The following is a 21,687-nucleotide window of genomic DNA, read 5'->3' on the forward strand; positions in this document are numbered from 1 at the left end:
AAACGTACAGCGGAAATCAAAGTGACCGACATCTGCCAACGTTCCCTGTGTCCGAAATTGCTCACTCGTTCACTACTCCTTACTCCCTATATAGGGAATTACTACAACCCCGATTCCAAAAAAGTTGGGACAAAGTACAAATTGTAAATAAAAACGGAATGTAATGATGTGGAAGTTTCAAAATTCCATATTTTATTCAGAATAGAACATAGATGACATATCAAATGTTTAAACTGAGAAAATGTATCATTTAAAGAGAAAAATTAGGTGATTTTAAATTTCATGACAACAACACATCTCAAAAAAGTTGGGACAAGGCCATGTTTACCACTGTGAGACATCCCCTTTTCTCTTTACAACAGTCTGTAAACGTCTGGGGACTGAGGAGACAAGTTGCTCAAGTTTAGGGATAGGAATGTTAACCCATTCTTGTCTAATGTAGGATTCTAGTTGCTCAACTGTCTTAGGTCTTTTTCGTCGTATCTTCCATTTTATGATGCGCCAAATGTTTTCTATGGGTGAAAGATCTGGACTGCAGGCTGGCCAGTTCAGTACCCGGACCCTTCTTCTACGCAGCCATGATGCTGTAATTGATGCAGTATGTGGTTTGGCATTGTCATGTTGGAAAATGCAAGGTCTTCCCTGAAAGAGACGTCATCTGGATGGGAGCATATGTTGCTCTAGAACCTGGATATACCTTTCAGCATTGATGGTGTCTTTCCAGATGTGTAAGCTGCCCATGCCACATGCACTAATGCAACCCCATACCATCAGAGATGCAGGCTTCTGAACTGAGCGCTGATAACAACTTGGGTCGTCCTTCTCCTCTTTAGTCCGAATGACACGGCGTCCCTGATTTCCATAAAGAACTTCAAATTTTGATTCGTCTGACCACAGAACAGTTTTCCACTTTGCCACAGTCCATTTTAAATGAGCCTTGGCCCAGAGAAGACGTCTGCGCTTCTGGATCATGTTTAGATACGGCTTCTTCTTTGAACTATAGAGTATTAGCTGGCAACGGCGGATGGCACGGTGAATTGTGTTCACAGATAATGTTCTCTGGAAATATTCCTGAGCCCATTTTGTGATTTCCAATACAGAAGCATGCCTGTATGTGATGCAGTGCCGTCTAAGGGCCTGAAAATCATGGCCACCCAGTATGGTTTTCCGGCCTTGACCCTTACTTGCACAGATTCTTCTAGATTCTCTGAATCTTTTGATGATATTATGCACTGTAGATGATGATATGTTCAAACTCTTTGCAATTTTACACTGTCAAGCTCCTTTCTGATATTACTCCACTATTTGTCGGCGCAGAATTAGGGGGATTGGTGATCCTCTTCCCATCTTTACTTCTGAGAGCCGCTGCCACTCCAAGATGCTCTTTTTATACCCAGTCATGTTAATGACCTATTGCCAATTGACCTAATGAGTTGCAATTTGGTCCTCCAGCTGTTCCTTTTTTGTACCTTTAACTTTTCCAGCCTCTTATTGCCCCTGTCCCAACTTTTTTGAGATGTGTTGCTGTCATGAAATTACAAATGAGCCAATATTTGGCATGAAATTTCAAAATGTCTCACTTTCGACATTTGATATGTTGTCTATGTTCTATTGTGAATACAATATCAGTTTTTGAGATTTGTAAATTATTGCATTCCGTTTTTATTTACAATTTGTACTTTGTCCCAACTTTTTTGGAATCGGGGTTGTATATAGAGGACTATATAGTGAGCTCATTGGTCAAATGAAAAAACACTTTCAGACACTAGTCCATCACACTGGTATTTACATCATTACTGTCACACAATTAAAATGTGCCAGATCAGTCGGTTGGTGGGTTTTCAAAAGAATAAACACATGCATGTGTTTTTGTGGGCGGCACGGTGGTGTAGTGGTTAGCGCTGTCGCCTCACAGCAAGAAGGTCTGGGTTCGAGCCCCGTGGCCGGCGAGGGCCTTTCTGTATGGAGTTTGCATGTTCTCCCCATGTCCGCGTGGGTTTCCTCTGGGTGCTCCGGTTTCCCCCACAGTCCAAAGACATGCAGGTTAGGTTAACTGGTGACTCAAATTGACCGTAGGTGTGAATGTGAGTGTGAATGGTTGTCTGTGTCTATGTGTCAGCCCTGTGATGACCTGGCGACTTGTCCAGGGTGTACCCCGCCTTTCGCCCGTAGTCAGCTGGGATAGGCTCCAGCTTGCCTGCGACCCTGTAGAACAGGATAAAGCGGCTAGAGATAATGAGAGAGATAATGAGATGAGATGAGATGTGTTTTTGTGATAAATCCATATTATACTGAGCGTATTTCCCACATTAATCAATACAAAGTACCTGCATCTTTCAGTTCTTTTTTTTTAAATCAAGGCTGAATCCTTTCTTCTTTGCCAATGCCTTTTATTAAATCAAATTCGAGACTTTTAATTTGATTTCTTTCAGGGCGACCAAAAAAAAAGATGCGTGCGCCCTCTTTCGAATGCTGATGTAATCAAGCCGGAAGTTTTGTTTGTTTTGATAGCGATCAGGAAAGTTTGAAAAAAGTCGGCAGTAATCGTCATTTAAACTCGTTTTTGTGCAATATTTCGTTTGGAAAACAGTTTTCCAAATGGCGGCACTGACACCTGTCTGAAACTTCACGTTTCGAAGTCTCACACAAGTCTCGTGAAGATCGCGCGGATAAGCGACGCCTGCCGTGGACCAAACGAACTAAATTCAACACGGCTAAAAACCGAATAGGCCGATAAGTATACTGTAATATTTAATTGCAATTAGTTGCCAATACAAATGACGATATAAGGTTACTATAAACAAAAGCGTAATTGAATAACACGTTAATTAAGAAATAAAGCGAGTTTAAAAATGACTTCAGTTCCCCTTTAATCAGCAGAAAATATCACTTTAATTAGCAACGAACGCTTACCAGATATAAAGTGGTCACCACACATGGGTGTAATTAGCTTTTTCCTCAGTTAAGTCCTTACAATGGATGTTTTTGAACCACAGCGTACGCACGGTGTTCTCTGGACAGTTCTTCATCTGTTTTGTCGCCGTTTTGAATTATTTTGGAAATTCTTTCTGAAGACCCGTTTCTCTTTGTCACAAGTAACATCATTACCGCAATTATATCCCGCACACCAAGTAGGCATTGTCTTTCTTCAAAGGCAGTAAAATCAAAAGAAAATCACAAAGCATTGCAGCAGCTCACATGTGAAGCGCCGGCATCTTGGTTGTTGTTATCGTCCAACATGGCCAACTTCTGGTTTGGAAAATAAGCGTGATGTCACATGCACACGAAGAATTGGAAAACAATCAACTTCAGAGTGGCTTCATTGCACCACGTGATCACTGATTATTTTTCTACAACAGCACATTCCAAAGTGTTTTATTTCTTACCTACGCTACCTTCCCTTCCTTACTCCGTTCCTGCATACTGAGCATCATAATCCTAACCATAATTAATTAGTGTAATATGCTGATGTATAGTCATGAGTGAGTGTTTATTCCCACTCCTGAACACGGGGCCCTTTTAAAGTCAGAGAACAAGAGCCATTCGTTCAGATCTCATCCATATTCATCTGCTGGAATCAGGGAGCATGGCATATGGCGGTTTTTCCCATACGAGAAAGACAAATTCAAAATTGGATTTAACAATTCGATTCCCTTTTGACCTCGTTGGCTGATACGATTGCCACGCCGGAGGTGTGTGTGTGTGTGTGTGTGTGTGTGTGTGTGTGTCACACAGGTCTGGGTTTCATACAATCACTCCTGGGTGCTTCTAAGTGTGAGTCTGAGCCCTGCCTGTAGGTGAGCTCTGTTTCCCAAAAGCGTTCCATGATTGTTATATAGTAGACCGAGATTCTTGATACTCTTGATAGTGATTGTTGTGCTGTTGAGCTTTCGAGAAACTCAAGCAGGATCTGGAGTCACTTACAGGTTTCTGATGACAAACAAGAAGTTTAGGCTGGATCAGAAAGTTTAATTCTTGCTTCTGATTGGTCAGGAGGTGTTGATTAATTTCCTTCAGCAGCAGATCTGACAATTCTTTGTTTGAAGCCACGTGACTTTTTGCCTCCTGGTTCACCAAGTGATGGGCAACAATCAAAGATGGCATCCAAACCAAGTACGTGTCCATTGTCATCTTGTGGAAAACATTCTACATCTGACTATGTTAATGGACTACAACCAAAAGCCAAATTGAGATATCAAGAAAAAATATATTTATGCAATGGATTGGACCCCTACAGCTTAAAAAAGGACTTTTCAAGAAATTTCAACAACTTTCCAAACATACAGTTTCCAGATATTTCTAACTATCTGGTAGTCCCAACATCATTTTATATTAATCAAATGAAAGCTTTCAAAAGTCTTGAAGCCGCTAACTTTTTCGCTTGTGGAAAGACTGGACTCAGCAGACTGAGCGGAGGAGACCATCACCTGGTGGCTCAATGGGCAGGAAGGCGTACCCAGCAAAGTGTTTGTGGAGCATGATCAGGGCACAGTGCAACACTTAGAACACTGCTGGCCATCCACTCCATCCTGACCTACCTCCGGCCGTCTTGATTCTGTCTTGCCCCTGGACCCGGTTAGGTCGGGATGAGAGAGTGAGGCTGACGGCTGTATAACTATACCTCATGCTAATCCAAGTCACTGCAAGTCATGACTTCAAATTCAAGCCCTGTGGCGATGGGCAAGTGGCGAAGCAGCAGGTGCGGAAACACTGGAAGCTGTAGTCACTAACCTGCACACAGGTGGCCCAGGGCATAGGGTCGCTTTCTGCTGGAACGAAGCAGCAGCAGAGTTCGGCAGCCCCTGGGTGTCTGAGCAGCCCTGTTTAGGATTCACTCTGTTCACCTCCATGGAGAAAGGGGTTAGAAAACATGCCCCAAACATTTCCTGCTTCACCTCACCCTGGCTAGCACACGGCGGCTGGCGGTGATCCCACTCAGCAGTCGAAATACAGCAAAAATATAGTGAAGGTACTCAACCTTGGCATGTGGAACGTCAACATGTGGGTGTACCTTGAAAGCCCAGATTGGCCTCATCAGTCACCTCTGGACCCACAACCGCCACCCATCAAATTGAAGTCATGGTCATCTTCAACCCTGAAGGACAAACATTATCATACAAAATATGTTTTTTGCTAAATGGGAAACATATTGAACATTGAAGATAGAAGATTTGGACCTGAATGTTTGGAACTTTGGATTTGAAAATTGAGGAAATAAGAACCTGCCAAAGACGAATGTTGAATGCTTGATTGTTATCAGCTGATTTCCTCATTAACATCTTGGGTTCTAAGTACTCTCAACACTTAGAAAACATTGGGGTTCAGCAACCTTGCAGGTCCATGCAAGCCGGGTTCGAACTTGACACGTTCAGGTTTGTGATAGGGCTTGGTAATTGCTACACCATGGAAGATACTGTAGCGAGCATGAGAAAGTTTGACTAAAAATCTAATATTTCAAGAGAATCAGCTAAAATTACGAACAATAAAGGTAATCCATGATATGTTTTAATAAAAAAATCTAACAGTTATGATCTCATACACCTGTATATTTAAATAATATTGCCTGGCGTTGAGTGGTATATCAGATATATTCCATTCAGCGAGCATGATATTGAACGAGTCAAAGACGAGTGATTGGCTGCTGCCAGTCACACGGATGAGGTTATCACAGCAATATTTTGAGAAGGGTAAGAAAACATCTTAACGAGGAACTGTATCAAATTTGAAATTTTTCAGATTTTTTTTTTCACGGAAAAACAAGCAATTTCTAGTTATAGTGCCTCCTAGTGGTCTATTTGTATGAAACACTGGGATCGTCCACAGAATGTCATAAAGATTGAACATGTCAAGTTTTCAAATGATCAGACAATCAGATCAGACAATGCATTGATGAAATATAAGGCACTGACTGTATTTCATCCAATTTGATGAAGATTGATTTGTTCTTATAATCAAAACAGAAGAAGAAGAAGAGGAAGAAACCTTTATTTGTCACATGCACACTTCAAGCACATTCATCCTCTGCATTTAACCCATCTGAAGCAGTGAACACATGCACACACACACACACAGAGCAGTGAGCAGCCACACCAGAGCACCCGGGGAGCAGTCAGGGGTTCGGTACCTTGCTCAAGGGCACCTCAGCCCAAGGCCGCCCCACGTCAACCTAACTGCATGTCTTTGGATTGTGGGGGAAACCGGAGCACCCGGAAGAAACCCACGCAGACACAGGGAGAACATGCAAACTCCCAAAAACAGATTGATGTAGTGAAATTTCTTTCACAAGTTAAGATCAGTAAAGCCTGAAGATGACCCTAAGTTTAGGACGATTGATCCAACAGTTTGTAATGAGACATCTCTTTTTTTTTTTTTTTGAGGAAATTGAGGGGAAAAAAAACACATTTTTTAGAACAGAAGACCAGTAGAGCAAAGATACAGTTGACTCGAAAGGTTAAAATGACGAAAGAATTTTGACTCGAGGTCAAGTTGCTTTCGAGATAATTCCCAAAACACAAATTTGATTATTACAGTGCCACCTTGAGGTCGATACGTGTGTCATTTTACTTGATTGAGTAATGGGTGAAATTTCCAACCCAGTTACCAATTTTGGTGTTTCTAAAGGAGAAAAATAAAAGACGAAGGAGGAGGAGGAGGGTTCCTGCTGTTCTGCTTGGACCCCAAAATAGATTGCAGAAGGAAGAAGGATTCACGTAGCTGACCCAAACATGTCGATAACAAGAATGACATTATGTACTAACAGGTTAATGTACAGTGTTTCTCCTGCATTTTTGCTGAGCGGGTTAGTGTGTGTGTGTGTGTGTGTGTGTGCTAACGCTGATTAAGAGCTGTGTGTTTCCCAGTTGGCTCGGGCCAAACACCGGGGACTCTGGTATCACTGCTGACAGATCACTCTGTTAATTGCTAATTGTGTCCCTCATTAGGTGCAGAGGGTGACAGGTGTTGTTAGTGTGTTGCAAGGGATTTTTTTCTCCCTTTTCTCTCTCTCCCTCTCTCTCTCTGTGTCTCTCTCGTGATTTGCACTTGCTCCCCTGAGCCGCTTCCCTGATCGAAAAAGCTAATGGCTCCCGGGAGATATCCCATCAGCCCCATGGCGCGGCGCGATGAGAGTTCGACTTTTGATACTGTGTCGCAGCCGAGTCCCTCATGAACAAGATCTGCTTTCTCCAGCTTCTGTTTGTTGTTGCTTTTTTTTTTTTTATAAGGTGGAAAGATCTGGAGTGCTGATTCAGTTCATATAATAAAATCATGAGACTTGAAAAATGTCATTCTTCTCAGCCAAACTGGGGTGTGGCTCTGTTTCCTCCATCATCCTTTCTGGCATTTTTAGGAAACTCTTTCATGCACAACATCCGCACTTCTGTAGGGTCAATTTGTTTTTAGGAAAATATAGACTGTAGAATATTTTCATTCTCAGTGCATCATGTCTCTGATGTATCTTTACTAAAATCCCACCCCCTTCCCCTAGCATAAATAAATAAATAAAATTTGCGCCAGACTCTAACGAACATTTTGGCATTTTATTTATTTATTTAGGCGGCACGGTGGTGTAGTGGTTAGCGCTGTCGCCTCACAGCAAGAAGGTCCAGGTTCGAGCCCCGTGGCTGGCGAGGGCCTTGCTGTGTGGAGTTTGCATGTTGTCCGTGTGGGTTTCGTGCTCCGGTTTCCCCCACAGTCCAAAGACATGCAGGTTAGGTTAACTGGTGACTCTAAATTGACCGTAGGTGTGAGTATGAGTGTGAATGGTTGTCTGTGTCTATGTGTCAGCCCTGTGATGACCTGGCGACTTGTCCAGGGTGTACCCCGCCTTTCACCCGTAGTCAGCTGGGATAGGCTCCAGCTTGCCTGCGACCCTGTAGGACAGGATAAAGCGGCTAGAGATAATGAGATGAGATAATAATTCTCAGGGGAAAAAAAAGATACGTTCTTACCATCAAATACTTTCATTTCATATTTTGTTGCTTTTTTTTGGGCATTTTTTCAGTTGTGTTTTCGAGTAGAGTTTTTATTTCATCTTCGGTTGGTTCAGTAATATGCTCCGCCATTTTGTTTTTCTCTACTCACGATATATGAGCTGATATCCTAGTAGTAGTGTAGCCAATCAGAGCGCACAATTGCCCATATCCAGTGAGTGTGGAGAGAATAAATATGTTATTTACCAGCTGGGAGGTCCGTATGGTGAAATACTATGACCGAGGTCTTGAAAGTACTGAGCGAGGCCCTCTGGGCCGAGGTCACGGTATTTCACCATACGGACCGACCTTAAGCTGGTAAATAATATATTTATTTTTTTCTTTACCAAATTCTAACAGAAAACGAGAGTGCCCGAAAGGGAAAACCGAGCCGAGCCGCCATTTTGAATCCTCATTCACGGCTGTAATGCAAATGGCTTCCTCCTCGGTATACAAGTGCACTTCCATGGCAGGAAAAAACTAAATTTTGCCATCTATGTAGTCCCCATTTATACAAAATTGAGTCATTCAGGATTCAGCCATGTTTTTGCTCGGCGTTAGCAAGTTAGAGGTTTTTAGCTTTCTCCTGAAATGTTTTATTTTATTTCTTCTTCCTCAGGGTAGTAAAACTCGCTTTCACTGTGAACACTGTCGTTATCGCTATCCATGCTGTAAAATTAATGCTATTCTCCTGAGAAATGCTGGCACAAATTTATAAGATTTTTGATAATCTTATAAATAAATCTTATTAAAAAAAGATAAATGTTGACAAAAAAATGCTACTATGTTTGTTGTTGTTGTGAACGAGCAAGTCGCCAGAGGTCCGTAACCGGGGTCCGTAACTGGGGTCCGTATCGCATAACTGGGGAAACCGCACCGCGAAAAAAAAAATAATATTGGTTATTTTTTACTGATGATCTTTTAAAATAATCTTTATGACTCCAGGAGTTGATTTAATGTTGATTCGTGCTGTAAAAGCTCAGCACCACCCGTGAGACTTTTGCCGAGTCCCTTTCCGTGGAGGTCGTGCATTAATAGAAATAATAAGTGCAGTGATGATTGTTTGCATTATTAATAATTATTGCTGTGTGTCGGGCATGCCGTGTCCCTGTGTTGCCTCTCTGAATGCTCCTCTCTGGTGTGCTGTGTTGTCACAGGCTACTAATTACAGCCATCAACTACGAATGCCTTTCTGCCCTGCAGCACTGCGCTCTCTCTCTCTCTCTCTCTCTCTCTCTCTCTCTCTCTCTCAGTATTAACGCAGGTATTAGTTTTCCACCCCAGCTGCTGTCTGGAGCTTCTATACGGCATACAGGGGCCTCAGGGTTATTGTGCACAACCAATGATAGGACGTGTACTTGTGTGTGTGTGTGTATGTGTGTGTGTGTGTGTAAGGGTTCAGACTCTAATGATAACACCTCTTGACACAGGTTCTCTAATGAACTGGTTTCTCCAGAGAGGAATGAATCTCAGAAGTGTTTTTTTTTTTTTTCTTATGGGAGTGTACAAGTGTACATAGAGTAACCCACTGAGACTTTTGTAATGCTGAGAATAAAAGACAATTAAACAACTTGGAGACGCCCGTCTGTTTGGAAGGACTCTTTGGAGCCAAATGGCAACACTTTTGAGGAACAGAAATATCGAACACATTAATATTAATACATATATCTGAGAATCAGCACTGGTTTACGGATGAGTAACCATGATAAATAATCTGTAGATATTTTCAGGTTGTGCTGTTTCACTCATGCGCTCTGAAGCAGTCAGTCTTGATGGTTTAATTTTGGTCTCTGAAGCAACCCACCTCAGCTTGAAGAGCTTCTGTTGAAGGTAACTAACAAAGCCCTGAAGAAAAGCTACACTTACATCTAAACGCTGCAATTTGTGCTCAGATTTTCACCAAAATTATTGCTGCTAATCTGTACATCTTCAACTCATATAATGTTAACATGCTGCAAATAGATCTTTGTTTAGTTTCCTTCATCAGGATTTCTCATCCCGGGTCAAAGAACGTCCAAACCAATAAGAGCAGATCTCACGAATGATTCATGGCACATAAAATCAGCAATAAAACAAATTCATTAATTTGCGCTAGCAGTGCTGGTGCGACGTGTTACTCTCACTCAGGATCTTTCTACTTTCTTCTTATTATTATTATAACTTTTTTTAAAGACACTATTTCTCCCCCAGTTTCAACCAATCACTGCGAGTTGGCTTAGTGGTTAGCATGCCCGCCTTTCGACCGGGAGGTCGCAAGTTCTACTTGTGGTCAGGTCATACCAAAGAACATCATAAAAATGGTACCTACTGGCATCTGGCAAGGCACGCTGCAATACAGATGCAAGTACGGAAGTCAAACGCTCACGGTTACCAAAGGACTAGCTGCCTACTGTAGCCCTAGCTGTACAGGCGAGAGGCTGAGGGCTGTAGAAATGGGGATCGGCACTGCACCCATACGCCTTAAAAGGGAAATGAAGGCAAATTTTTTATTATCAAAATTCTATTTCTCTCATTTTATTAAATATCGGAATTCATTTTTGATCACTATTTTGTCGCTGCTATAGCAAGTTATGAGTGTTTGAAATATGCTCTGTAATATATCAGTCCATATGTCAAAGCAACGGCTGTAAACGAGATTCGCTGAGACCTGTGCGAGACATCGTAGGACGGAAGTAAAACGTACAGCGGAAATCAAAGTGACCGACATCTGCCAACGTTCCTTGTGTCCGAAATCGCTCACTCGTTCACTACTCCCTACTCCCTATATAGGGAATTACTATATAGAGGACTATATAGTGAGCTCATTGGTCAAATGAAAAAACGCTTTCGGACACTAGTCCGTCGCGCTGGTATTTATGTCATTACTGTCGCACAATTAAAACGTGCCAAATCAGCCGGCTGGTGGGTTTTCAAAATAATAAACACATGCATGTTTTTTTGTGATAAATCCATATTACACTGAGCGCATTTCCCACATTCATCAATACAAAGTACCTGCATCTTTCAGTTCTTTTTTTTTAATCAAGGCTGAATCCTTTCTTTCTTCTTTGCTGCTGCCTTTTATTAAATCAAATTTGAGACTTTTAATTTGATTTCTTTCAGCGTGACCGCAATGCATGATGGGATATATTGCTTTGGTTAGTGACCATCGTTGTACACTGCTTTTCATGATGCATTGTGGGATACTTTGAATGCACTATATAGGGTGTAAATAATCCTCACTAAGGTTTCGGGACAGCACTATAAAATGGCATCCACACTATATAGTGCCCTATATTGTGAGTAGGGAGCGATTTCGGACACAGGGTAACATTTGCCAACGTTTTCAAAAGACACGCGCGCCCTCTTTCGAATGCTGATGCAATCAAGCCGGAAGTTTTGTTTGTTTTGATCGCAATCAGGAAAGTTTGAAAAAAGTAGGCAGTCATCGTCATTTAAACTCGTTTTTGTGCAATACTTTGTTTGGAAAACAGTTTTCAAAATGGTGGCACTGACACCTGGCTGACATGTCACGTTTTGAAGTCTCGCACAAGTCTCGTGAAGATCGCGCGGATAAGCGACGCCTGCCGTGGACCAAACCAACTAAATTCAACACGGCTAAAAACCGAATAGGCCGATAAGTATAATATTTAATTGCAATTAGTTGCCAATACAAATCACGATATAAGGTTACTAAAACTGAAAACATAATTGAATAACATGTTAATCAAGAAATAAAGCAAGTTTAAAAATCACTTCAGTTCCCCTTTAAAGAGTTGGTTAATACTGGGACAGGAGACGGCCTGGCAAGACCAGATCCTGCCGTTAGAGGGACTTTGACTTGACTTTCAACCAATCATCACCAAATTTCACATGAAGAATACCTCTGAGCTGAATTATGTTGCTATGACTTTTGGTGCTGATCTGGATCACTGATCCGGAATGATCCATGAAAAATGTGATTTTTTTTTCCCCATCACTTATAACTCTGTCAATTTTTATGATTTTTTCCAATCAGTTTTTTTTTTTGTTCAGGCTGGCACAGCACAGCTTTTCCTCACTAACTGTCATTCTCTATTTCTTACCATTCTGGATCTATAGTGTACAGTGACCAGACGTCCCGATTTGTAACAGTTAGCGCAAATCACTGTGACTTTAGTTACAGTCTCTGTTTAGTTTATATTTCTATAACAGTCCATCCCAAAGTGTTTTATTCCTCTTAGCAACATATTTACAAAGCTAACTGTAGAGTTCCCTATGTGTGGGTGGAGCACAGAGGACGGCAGGCCAGAATAAAGTTCAATCACTTCGTTTATTATTGCTCTTTTCAGACGCAAACACCACTCTCTCAGCCATGCACACAGACACACACACAAGACGTCTGGCTGGGGAGAGAGACCTTCCGCTCTCGCTCTCCCTCCTCATATAGGGCGCGGTCACTGGGAAGACACACAAACACAGGTTAATTGCTCTCAGGTGAAGTGATTCTGCCACTTACCTTCCCTGACTCCGCCCTCCTGTCACAGACCGGCGCTTGACCACGCCCCCGCTGCCACATACCCCCACCGCCCGACTCAGGCCGGGCGCCTGTCCGGCCTGCAGCCGACTCCCCCCCCCCCCTTGACGGGAGAGGAAGTCCGCCACGACCATCTGCGCCCCCAGCCTGTGGACCACCTTGAAGTTGAAGGGTTGGAGTGCCAGATACCAACGGGTGATCCGCGCGTTGGCATCCTTCATGCGGTGGAGCCACTGGAGGGGCACGTGGTCCGAACAGAGGGTGAAAGGGTGCCCCAGCAGGTAGTAACGGAGGGCGAGGACTGCCCACTTGATCGCCAGGCACTCCTTTTCAATCGTGCTGTAGCGCCCCTCACGCACTGACAGCTTCCGACTGATGTAAAGGACTGGGCGGTCCTCCCCCTCCACCTGCTGGGACAAAACGGCCCCCAGCCCTCTGTCCGACGCATCCATCTGTAACGTAAAAGGGAGAGAGAAGTCAGGGGAGTGTAAAAGTGGCCCCCCACACAGTGCAGCCTTTACCTCAGAGAAAGCCCGCTGACACTGCTCCGTCCACTGGACCGGATCTGGCGCCCCCTTTTTAGTGAGGTCAGTCAGCAGGCTGATGACGTCCGAATAATTAGGTATAAACCTACGATAGTAGCCAGCCAGCCCCAGGAACTGTCTCACCCCCTTTTTGGTCTTGGGCCTCGGGCAAGCCGCAATCGCTGCTGTCTTATTAATTTGGGGACGCACCTGCCCATTGCCCAAGTGGAAGCCCAGATACCGTACTTCCACCCGCTCAATCGCACACTTCTTTGGGTTGGTAGTGAGTCCCGCCCACCTCAGCGACCTAAGGACGGCCCTCAGGTGTTGCAGGTGCCGCTGCCGGTCATTACTATAAATGATAATATCGTCTAAATATGCAGCCGCATAGGTGGCGTGGGGCCGGAGGACCCTGTCCATCAGCCGCTGAAACAGCCCAAAAGGAAGTGTGACGAACTGGTGTAAGCTGAACGGTGTGGAAAAGGCCGTTTTCTCCCGGGATAATGGAGTCAAGGGGATCTGCCAATATCCCTTCGTCAAATCCAGTGTCGAATAAAAGCGAGCCGTGCCTAGTCGATCGAGCAGCTCATCAATACGAGGCATTGGGTATGCATCGAATTTAGACACCGCATTGACTTTTCTATAGTCCACACAGAACCGGACCGAGCCGTCGGCCTTGGGAACCAAGACCACCGGGCTGCTCCAGTCACTGTGGGACTCCTCGACGATGCCCATTTCGAGCATGGCCTGAAGTTCTTCCCGAACCACCTTTTTTTTGTGTTCGGGTAGCCTGTAAGGGCGGCTACGCACTACCACCCCCGGGGGCATCTCTATGTGGTGTTCTATGAGGTTAGTGCGACCGGGCAGGGGCGAGAACACATCCGAAAACTCGGCCTGCAACTGGGCGACCTCCGTGAGTTGGGTCGGGGAGAGGTGGTCTCCACAGAGGACCGGAGAGGTACGTGCTGCCAATGTCCCTTTTTGAACCTCCGGCCCCAGCTCCACCTTCTCCGGAACTACCGACACCAATGCCACGGGGACCTCCTCATTCCAGAGTTTCAGCAGATTGAGGTGGTAGATCTGTAGCGCCCCACCCCTGTCTGTTCGCCTCACCTCATAGTCGACGTCCCCGACTCGCCGTGTGACCGCAAAGGGCCCTTGCCACTTGGCGATCAATTTGGAGCTCGACGTGGGCAACAGTACGAGTACTTTATCTCCCGGTGTGAACTCTCTAAGGCGCGTACCCTTGTTGTACAGGCGGGCTTGCCGTTCCTGGGCCTGCCGCAAATTCTCCTGAGTTAGGTGGGTGAGCGTGTGGAGTTTTGCGCGCAGGTCCATAATGTACTGAATTTCGTTCTTACTTTGTGAAGGTCCCTCCTCCCAATTTTCTCGCAGCATGTCCAGGATGCCGCGCGGCTTACGCCCATATAATAATTCGAATGGGAAGAACCCCGTGGAGGCTTGGGGGACCTCTCGCACTGAGAACAGCAAGGGTTCGAGCCACTTATCCCAATTACGTGCGTCCTCACTTACGAATTTCTTAATAATATTTTTGAGGGTGCGGTTGAACCGTTCCACTAAACCGTCCGTTTGTGGGTGATATACGCTGGTGCGGATCGGCTTAATCCCCAGTAACCCATACAGTTCGTGCAGTGTTCGTGACATAAACGTAGTGCCTTGGTCAGTCAGAATCTCTTTCGGGATTCCAACTCGGGAGATGACGCGGAAGAGTGCCTCTGCAATACTGCGTGCTGAGATATTGCGCAGAGGCACTGCTTCCGGGTATCGCGTTGCATAGTCCACCAGAACTAATATAAAGCGGTACCCTCGTGCTGACCGATCTAATGGCCCGACGAGATCCATCCCAATTCTCTCAAACGGGGTCTCGATTAACAGTAGAGGGCGCAAAGGCGCTTTTGGAATGGCCGCTGGATTTACTAACTGGCATTCGCGACATGCCGTACACCACCTACGGACATCGCCGCGAATCCCCGGCCAATAGAATCGGGCCATTATTCGGGCTAGTGTTTTATCCTGCCCTAAGTGTCCAGCCATGGGATTAAAGTGAGCCACCTGGAATACCAATTCCCGGCGGCTCTTTGGAATCAAAAGCTGCGTGACTCGCTCTTTAGTTTGAGTGTCCTGCGTCACTCGGTATAATCTATCCTTCATAATCGCGAAGTAGGGGAAGGACGGGGTGGCGTTCGGCGGGAGCGTTTGACCATCGATTACTCTCACTTGGTCAAACGCATGCCGCAGAGTCTCGTCTCGCGACTGCTCTAATGGGAAATCCATGAGGGATTCCCTAAGAGAGAGAGGAGGAGCCGGCGGCTCCTCACTCTGACGCGGAGATGACGTAGACGGCTCTGTGACAGCTGCTCCAAAGCGACACCGGGACCTCCCCCTGTCAACTGGCAGGACCCACTCTCTACTAGGCGTGTCATTAAGCCCCGAAATCCCGGCCAATCAGTCCCCAAAATTAAAGAGTGGGTAAGGCGAGGATTAACCGCCGCCTTCACTATAAATTTTTCCCCTCTGAAAATAATGTGGACCGACACCAAAGGGTAGCGGTGAACATCCCCGTGCACACACAACACCTTCACCCCTTGTGCTCCCCCCAATGCCTCGTTTTGAACCAGGCTTTGGCGAATTGAGGTCTGATTACAACCAGAATCCACCAACGCCTGATATGTAGCCCCTTGGATACTCACCGGTATGCGATACGCTCCGGCCTGATCGAGGGCGGCCTCTGGCGCGTTGGGGATCCGAACCACCGCGCCCACTTCCATTGCTGTGCACTGCTGTTGAAGGTGGCCCGGTTCCCCGCAGCGCCAGCAAACCGGCCCGGGCTTTCCCTCTGCACCGGTGACCTGGGGCTCACTCACCTGAGGTGGGGGAGAGACAGACACAGAAGGGAGAAATGGGAGGGCACCGCGGGTGCGGCGGGCCGGCTGGGGTGGTGCCGGCCCCCACCTCCGCGGTGGGGGAATTGGGCGAGGACGGGACACAGGAGGAGGGGGAGAGAGAGAGAGAGAAGAGGAGAGAAGAGATGATGTCATCTGCTGTCCTGCCACCGGGACAGCCGCCAGATGATCCTCCGCCAGCTCGACTGCCTGATCCAGCGACGCCGGGCGGTGGCACTGGACCCACTCCGCGGTTCCTGCTGGTAGGCGGGCAATGAACTGTTCCAGTACCACCTGGTCGACGATTCCCTCAGCGCCACGATCGTCAGCCCTCAGCCACCGCCAGCAGGCATCCCGGAGCTGCTGGCCGAACGCGAACGGCCGGCCGACTTCCTCCAATTGCAGCGCGTGGAAGCGCTGGCGCTGTTGTTCCGGTGTGCGCCCCACGCGCTGGAGGACGGCCCGGCGGAGGTCCGCGTACGCCAGCCGGCGGTCGGCGGGGAGCTGTAGCGTGGCCAGCTGTGCCTCTCCCGTGAGCAGGGGGAGGAGGCACGCCGCGCGCTGCTCCATCGGCCACCCCGAGGCTTCGGCGACCTGTTCAAACAACGTGAGGAACGCCTCGGGGTCGTCCTGCGGGCCCATTTTGGTGACAGTGAGGGGAGACGGGCCCGCAGCCGGAGCGCTGGTGGGCCCCGCCGACGCGAGGAGATGCCGGAATGCCTTGCGATCTTCCTGCTGGGCCAGCACCAGGGCTTCGAAGCGCCACTCTTGTTCCTTTTGGAGTGTGACAAGCGCCTGGTGCTGGCTTTGCTGAGCCATGGCGAGGGCGTGGACCAGGTCGGCAAACGGGGAGGATTCCATGGGGCTGCTGGGTTGGTGCTCCACTTTCCTGGGTTTCGGCACCACTGTAGAGTTCCCTATGTGTGGGTGGAGCACAGAGGACGGCAGGCCAGAATAAAGTTCAATCACTTCGTTTATTATTGCTCTTTTCAGATGCAAACACCACTCTCTCAGCCATGCACACAGACACACACACAAGACGTCTGGCTGGGGAGAGAGACCTTCCGCTCTCGCTCTCCCTCCTCATATAGGGCGCGGTCACTGGGAAGACACACAAACACAGGTTAATTGCTCTCAGGTGAAGTGATTCTGCCACTTACCTTCCCTGACTCCGCCCTCCTGTCACAGACCGGCGCTTGACCACGCCCCCGCTGCCACACTAACACTTAACTCATATATCATTTTTTTATTTATAGCTGCATTTATTGCTGTTAAACCTCTGTGAAACACATTTGTTCCTGTTTTCACTGAAATTATAGCCACCATAAACAACTGCACTGCAAAAAACTGAAAACCGAATTTGAGGAGAAAATACCTTAATACTAGTGAAATGATCTTGCTGCATGGACAGATAATTTTACTTGACAAGACATCTTGGAATAAGTTGGTTACAATCTAGAACTACTTTTAATAATCTCAGAGTTGGTGTCTTGTATTCTTCTAATAGGAAATGCTAGATTGTTTCAACTATATTCAAGATATTCTAACTTAAGATATCATTTTTGCAGCGTAGAAGAAAACAAGACACCAACTATGAGATTATTAAAAGTAGTTCTAGATTGTAACCAACTTATTCCAAGATGTCTTGTCAAGTAAAATTATCTGTCCATGTAGCAAGATCATTTCACTAGTATTAAGGAATTTTCTCCTCAAATTCAGTTTTCAGTTTTTTTGCAGTGTGCTCCATCTTTTTCCATTTTTTTCTGAGTGTTGAAATTAATAAAACCAAAAAATTGCAATGCTACAGAGAAGGCAGAAAGTGTAAACTCCTCAGCCGTGAAGATGTTAGAAATGCAATGTTATAGCTTTACCTCTGATTGTTCCAAAGTGCTGACACTGGAGACTCCTTTCATCTATCCATTAATCCATCCATTCATTATCATCCATTATTATCCATACAGGACACTTTTTCATCTCATCTCATCATCTCTAGCCGCTTTATCCTGTTCTACAGGGTCGCAGGCAAGCTGGAGCCTATCCCAGCTGACTACGGGCGAAAGGCGGGGTACACCCTGGACAAGTCGCCAGGTCATCACAGGGCTGACACATAGACACAGACAACCATTCACACTCACATTCACACCTACGGTCAATTTAGAGTCACCAGTTAACCTAACCTGCATGTCTTTGGACTGTGGGGGAAACCGGAGCACCCGGAGGAAACCCACAGGGACACGGGGAGAACATGCAAACTCCGCACAGAAAGGGCCTCGCCGGCCATGGGGCTCGAACCCGGACCTTCTTGCTGTGAGGAAACAGCGCTAACCACTACACCACCGTGCCGCCGACACTTTTTCAATGGAATAAAAACGTGTTCTATTCCCTTCTCGCAGGTTTTATTCATTTGGTTCGATAGCATGCAATATTTTTAGCATATCGCTTATCCTACGTCTATTATGTCACTCTTCCCAGTGGAGAATGAGTGTTGAATATGGTTTACGATATTGCATGGCTGTCAAGACAACACATCGGAGGCGTAAAACTTCCATGCTAGCAAGCGACTGTGACCATTTGTAAACAAATGTGGCCGCCAGGTTTGCTTCATTAAATACGGAAGATTTTGAGAGAATTTTGAAAGAGAAAGATGCGTTGAACACCAGAAAGAAATGTATAATCTCATCTCATCTCATTATCTCTAGCCGCTTGATCCTGTTCTACAGGGTCGCAGGCAAGCTGGAGCCTATCCCAGCTGACTACGGGTGAAAGGCGGGGTACACCCTGGACAAGTTGCCAGGTCATCACAGGGCTGACACATAGACACAGACAACCATTCACACCTACGGTCAATTTAGAGTCACCAGTTAACCTAACCTGCATGTCTTTGGACTGTGGGGGAAACCGGAGCACCCGCAGGAAACCCATGCAGACATGGAGAGAACATGCAAACTCCACACAGAAAGGCCCTCACCGGCCACAGGGCTCGAACCCGGACCTTCTTGCTGTGAGCCAACAGCGCTAACCACTACACCACCGTGCCGCCAACACGTTTTCAATGGAATAAAAATGTGTTCTATTCCCTTCTCTCGGGTTTTATTCATTTGGTTCGATAGCATGCAATATTGTTAGCATATCGCTTATCCTACGTCTATTATGTCACTCTTCCCAGTGGAGAATGAGCGTTGAATATGGTTTACGATATTGCATGGTTGTCAAGACAACACATCGGAGGCTTAAAACTTCCATGCTAGCAAGCGACTGCAACCATTTGTAAACAAACGTGGCCGCCAGGTTTGCTTCATTAAATACGGAAGATTTTGAGAGAATTTTGAAAGAGAAAGATGCGTTGAACACCAGAAAGAAATGTATAATCTCATCTCATTATCTTTAGCAGCTTTATCCTGTTCTACAGGGTCGCAGGCAAGCTGGAGCCTATCCCAGCTGACTACGGGCGAAAGGCGGGGTACACCCTGGACAAGTCGCCAGGTCATCACAGGGCTGACACATAGACACAGACAACCATTCACACTCACATTCACACCTACGGTCAATTTAGAGTCACCAGTTAACCTAACCTGCATGTCTTTGGACTGTGGGGGAAACCGGAGCACCCGCAGAAAACCCACACGGACACGGGGAGAACATGCAAACTCCACACAGAAAGGCCCTCGCTGGCCACGGGGCTCGAACCCAGACCTTCTTGCTGTGAGGCAACAGCGCTAACCACTACACCACCGTGCCGCCCTCAATAATAATAATAATAATAATATTGGCTGGCTTTTTTTTCATGATATATCAGATATATTCCATTTAGCTACTCATCTTCATCTTGTTCAGTATCATGCTAGCTGAATGGAATATATCTGATATACCACTCAATGCCAGCCAATATTATTTAAATATACCTCTCATCCATCAGGGTTGCGGAGGAAGCTGGAGCCAATCCCAACTGAGTTCAGGTAAGAGGTGGGGTTCACCCTGGGCAGGTCACCAATCTATCGCAGGACTAACACAGAGATGAACAACCAATTCACACTCACATTCACACTTAAGGGCAATTTAGAGTAGCCAGTTGACCTGATCTGCATGTTTTTGGACTGTGGGAGGAAACCCACGCAGGAACGGCATGAACATGCAAACTCCACACAGAAAGACCTCTCAATTGGCCGCATTTGCGGTTCTGAGGCTCCTTCTATAAATGTTAAATAAACATATCCTTACAGAAAACTTCACCATGTCAACAAATATATCATAAGGAGTGCATGAATATGAACCTGAACTATCTTAAGCTAAGGTCTGACATAGCTGGAATCACTTCATGGTAGATGATTTTGAGCCTTCTGGGGGTCAACCAGCACGCATTCTGGGTCCTTCTGTCAGAATTACATTACTGGCATTTAGCAAACACTCTTATCCAGAGAGACGTATAACATACCCAGAACAGCCTGAGGAGTAGTTGGGGGTTAGGTGCCTTGCTCAAGGGCACTGGGATTAGTCGAGATGCTGGAGATCTGGATATGCAGCAGGGTCCAAAAGTCTGTCTGCACTACACACTGCTGGGAAATTCCACATTCTGACTGGTCATCAGCTCAGACGGTAGTTCTGACTCAAACGCTAAGGTCACACAGAACTGGTTGATCCATAAGAACCATTGGTGGGGCTACCGTGGCCATTCAGGAAGATTTTGGAGGTGATCTGTTGCATAAATTTGGGTGACATGAATATGCAAATGAAGCCATGGTAGCCATGACGGTTGCAATGGAAGACGCTGGTAAACCAATGGCGGCAGCCGACAGCAACCATTCCTGCTGGTCCAGGGAATCAAACCAGCAACCTTTTGGTGCCTTTTGGTCCCAAAGCTGCCACTCTATCCATTAGGCCATGGCTTCCCCATGAATACGTGATAGCTGGGGAGCTACCTTGACAACTGTGGCTTCCATCCCTGGAAAGTTTTGTCGTGTTGGAAATTGCAATGGATTAAGTGCCATTGCAACCATGAAAGCATCCATGAGCATCCTTGAGGCTCACATGGTCTACCAGAGGTTACTGTAGCATTCCATCACAACCATCAAGCTCAAAAAGTTCATGGAACAACATTCTGCAGAAAGTGAAAAGTTTGCCCCGGGGACGTGGCTTATTTCATCTTGCCGTGTCTATGCCATATTGCAGCCGTGAAAACCATACACTCTGCCATCAGACATATACCGTTGCTATACATTGCTGCCACCATTGGTTTACCAGCATCTTCCATTGCAACTGTCATGGCTACCATGGCTTCATTTGCATATTCACGCCACCCAAATTTATGCAATAGATCACCTCCAAAATCTTCCTGAATGGCCACGGTAGCCCCACCAATGGTTCTCACGGATCAACTGGCTATGTGTGACCTTCGTGTTCAAGTCAGAATTACTGTCTGAGCTGATGACCAATCAGAATGGAGAATTTCCCAGCAGTGTGTGGTGCAGACAGACTTTTGGACCCTGCTGCATATCCAGATCTCCAGCGTCTTGACTAATCCCAGTGAGACAGATGTGGAAAGACATACATCAACATGGATTAAGCATGTGTGTGTGTGTGTGTGTGTGTGTGCGCGTGTGTGTGTGTTTGCCTGTGTGTCTACAGGCGTTCTGTGTCAAGTGTCAAGACACATCACAACATTCAATCACTATCTTTCTATCTATGTGTGTTTTCATCCATCTAACGAGTACACAAAGGCAGTGTGTGTAAAAGAACGAGTGTCACTTTCAACTACTGGACTAATTATCCATCATAATCGGAAGGGCAATTAGGCCTAT

This window comes from Neoarius graeffei, chromosome 19 (genome assembly GCF_027579695.1).
Source record: "Neoarius graeffei isolate fNeoGra1 chromosome 19, fNeoGra1.pri, whole genome shotgun sequence".
NCBI classification, from domain to species: Eukaryota; Metazoa; Chordata; class Actinopteri; order Siluriformes; family Ariidae; genus Neoarius; species Neoarius graeffei.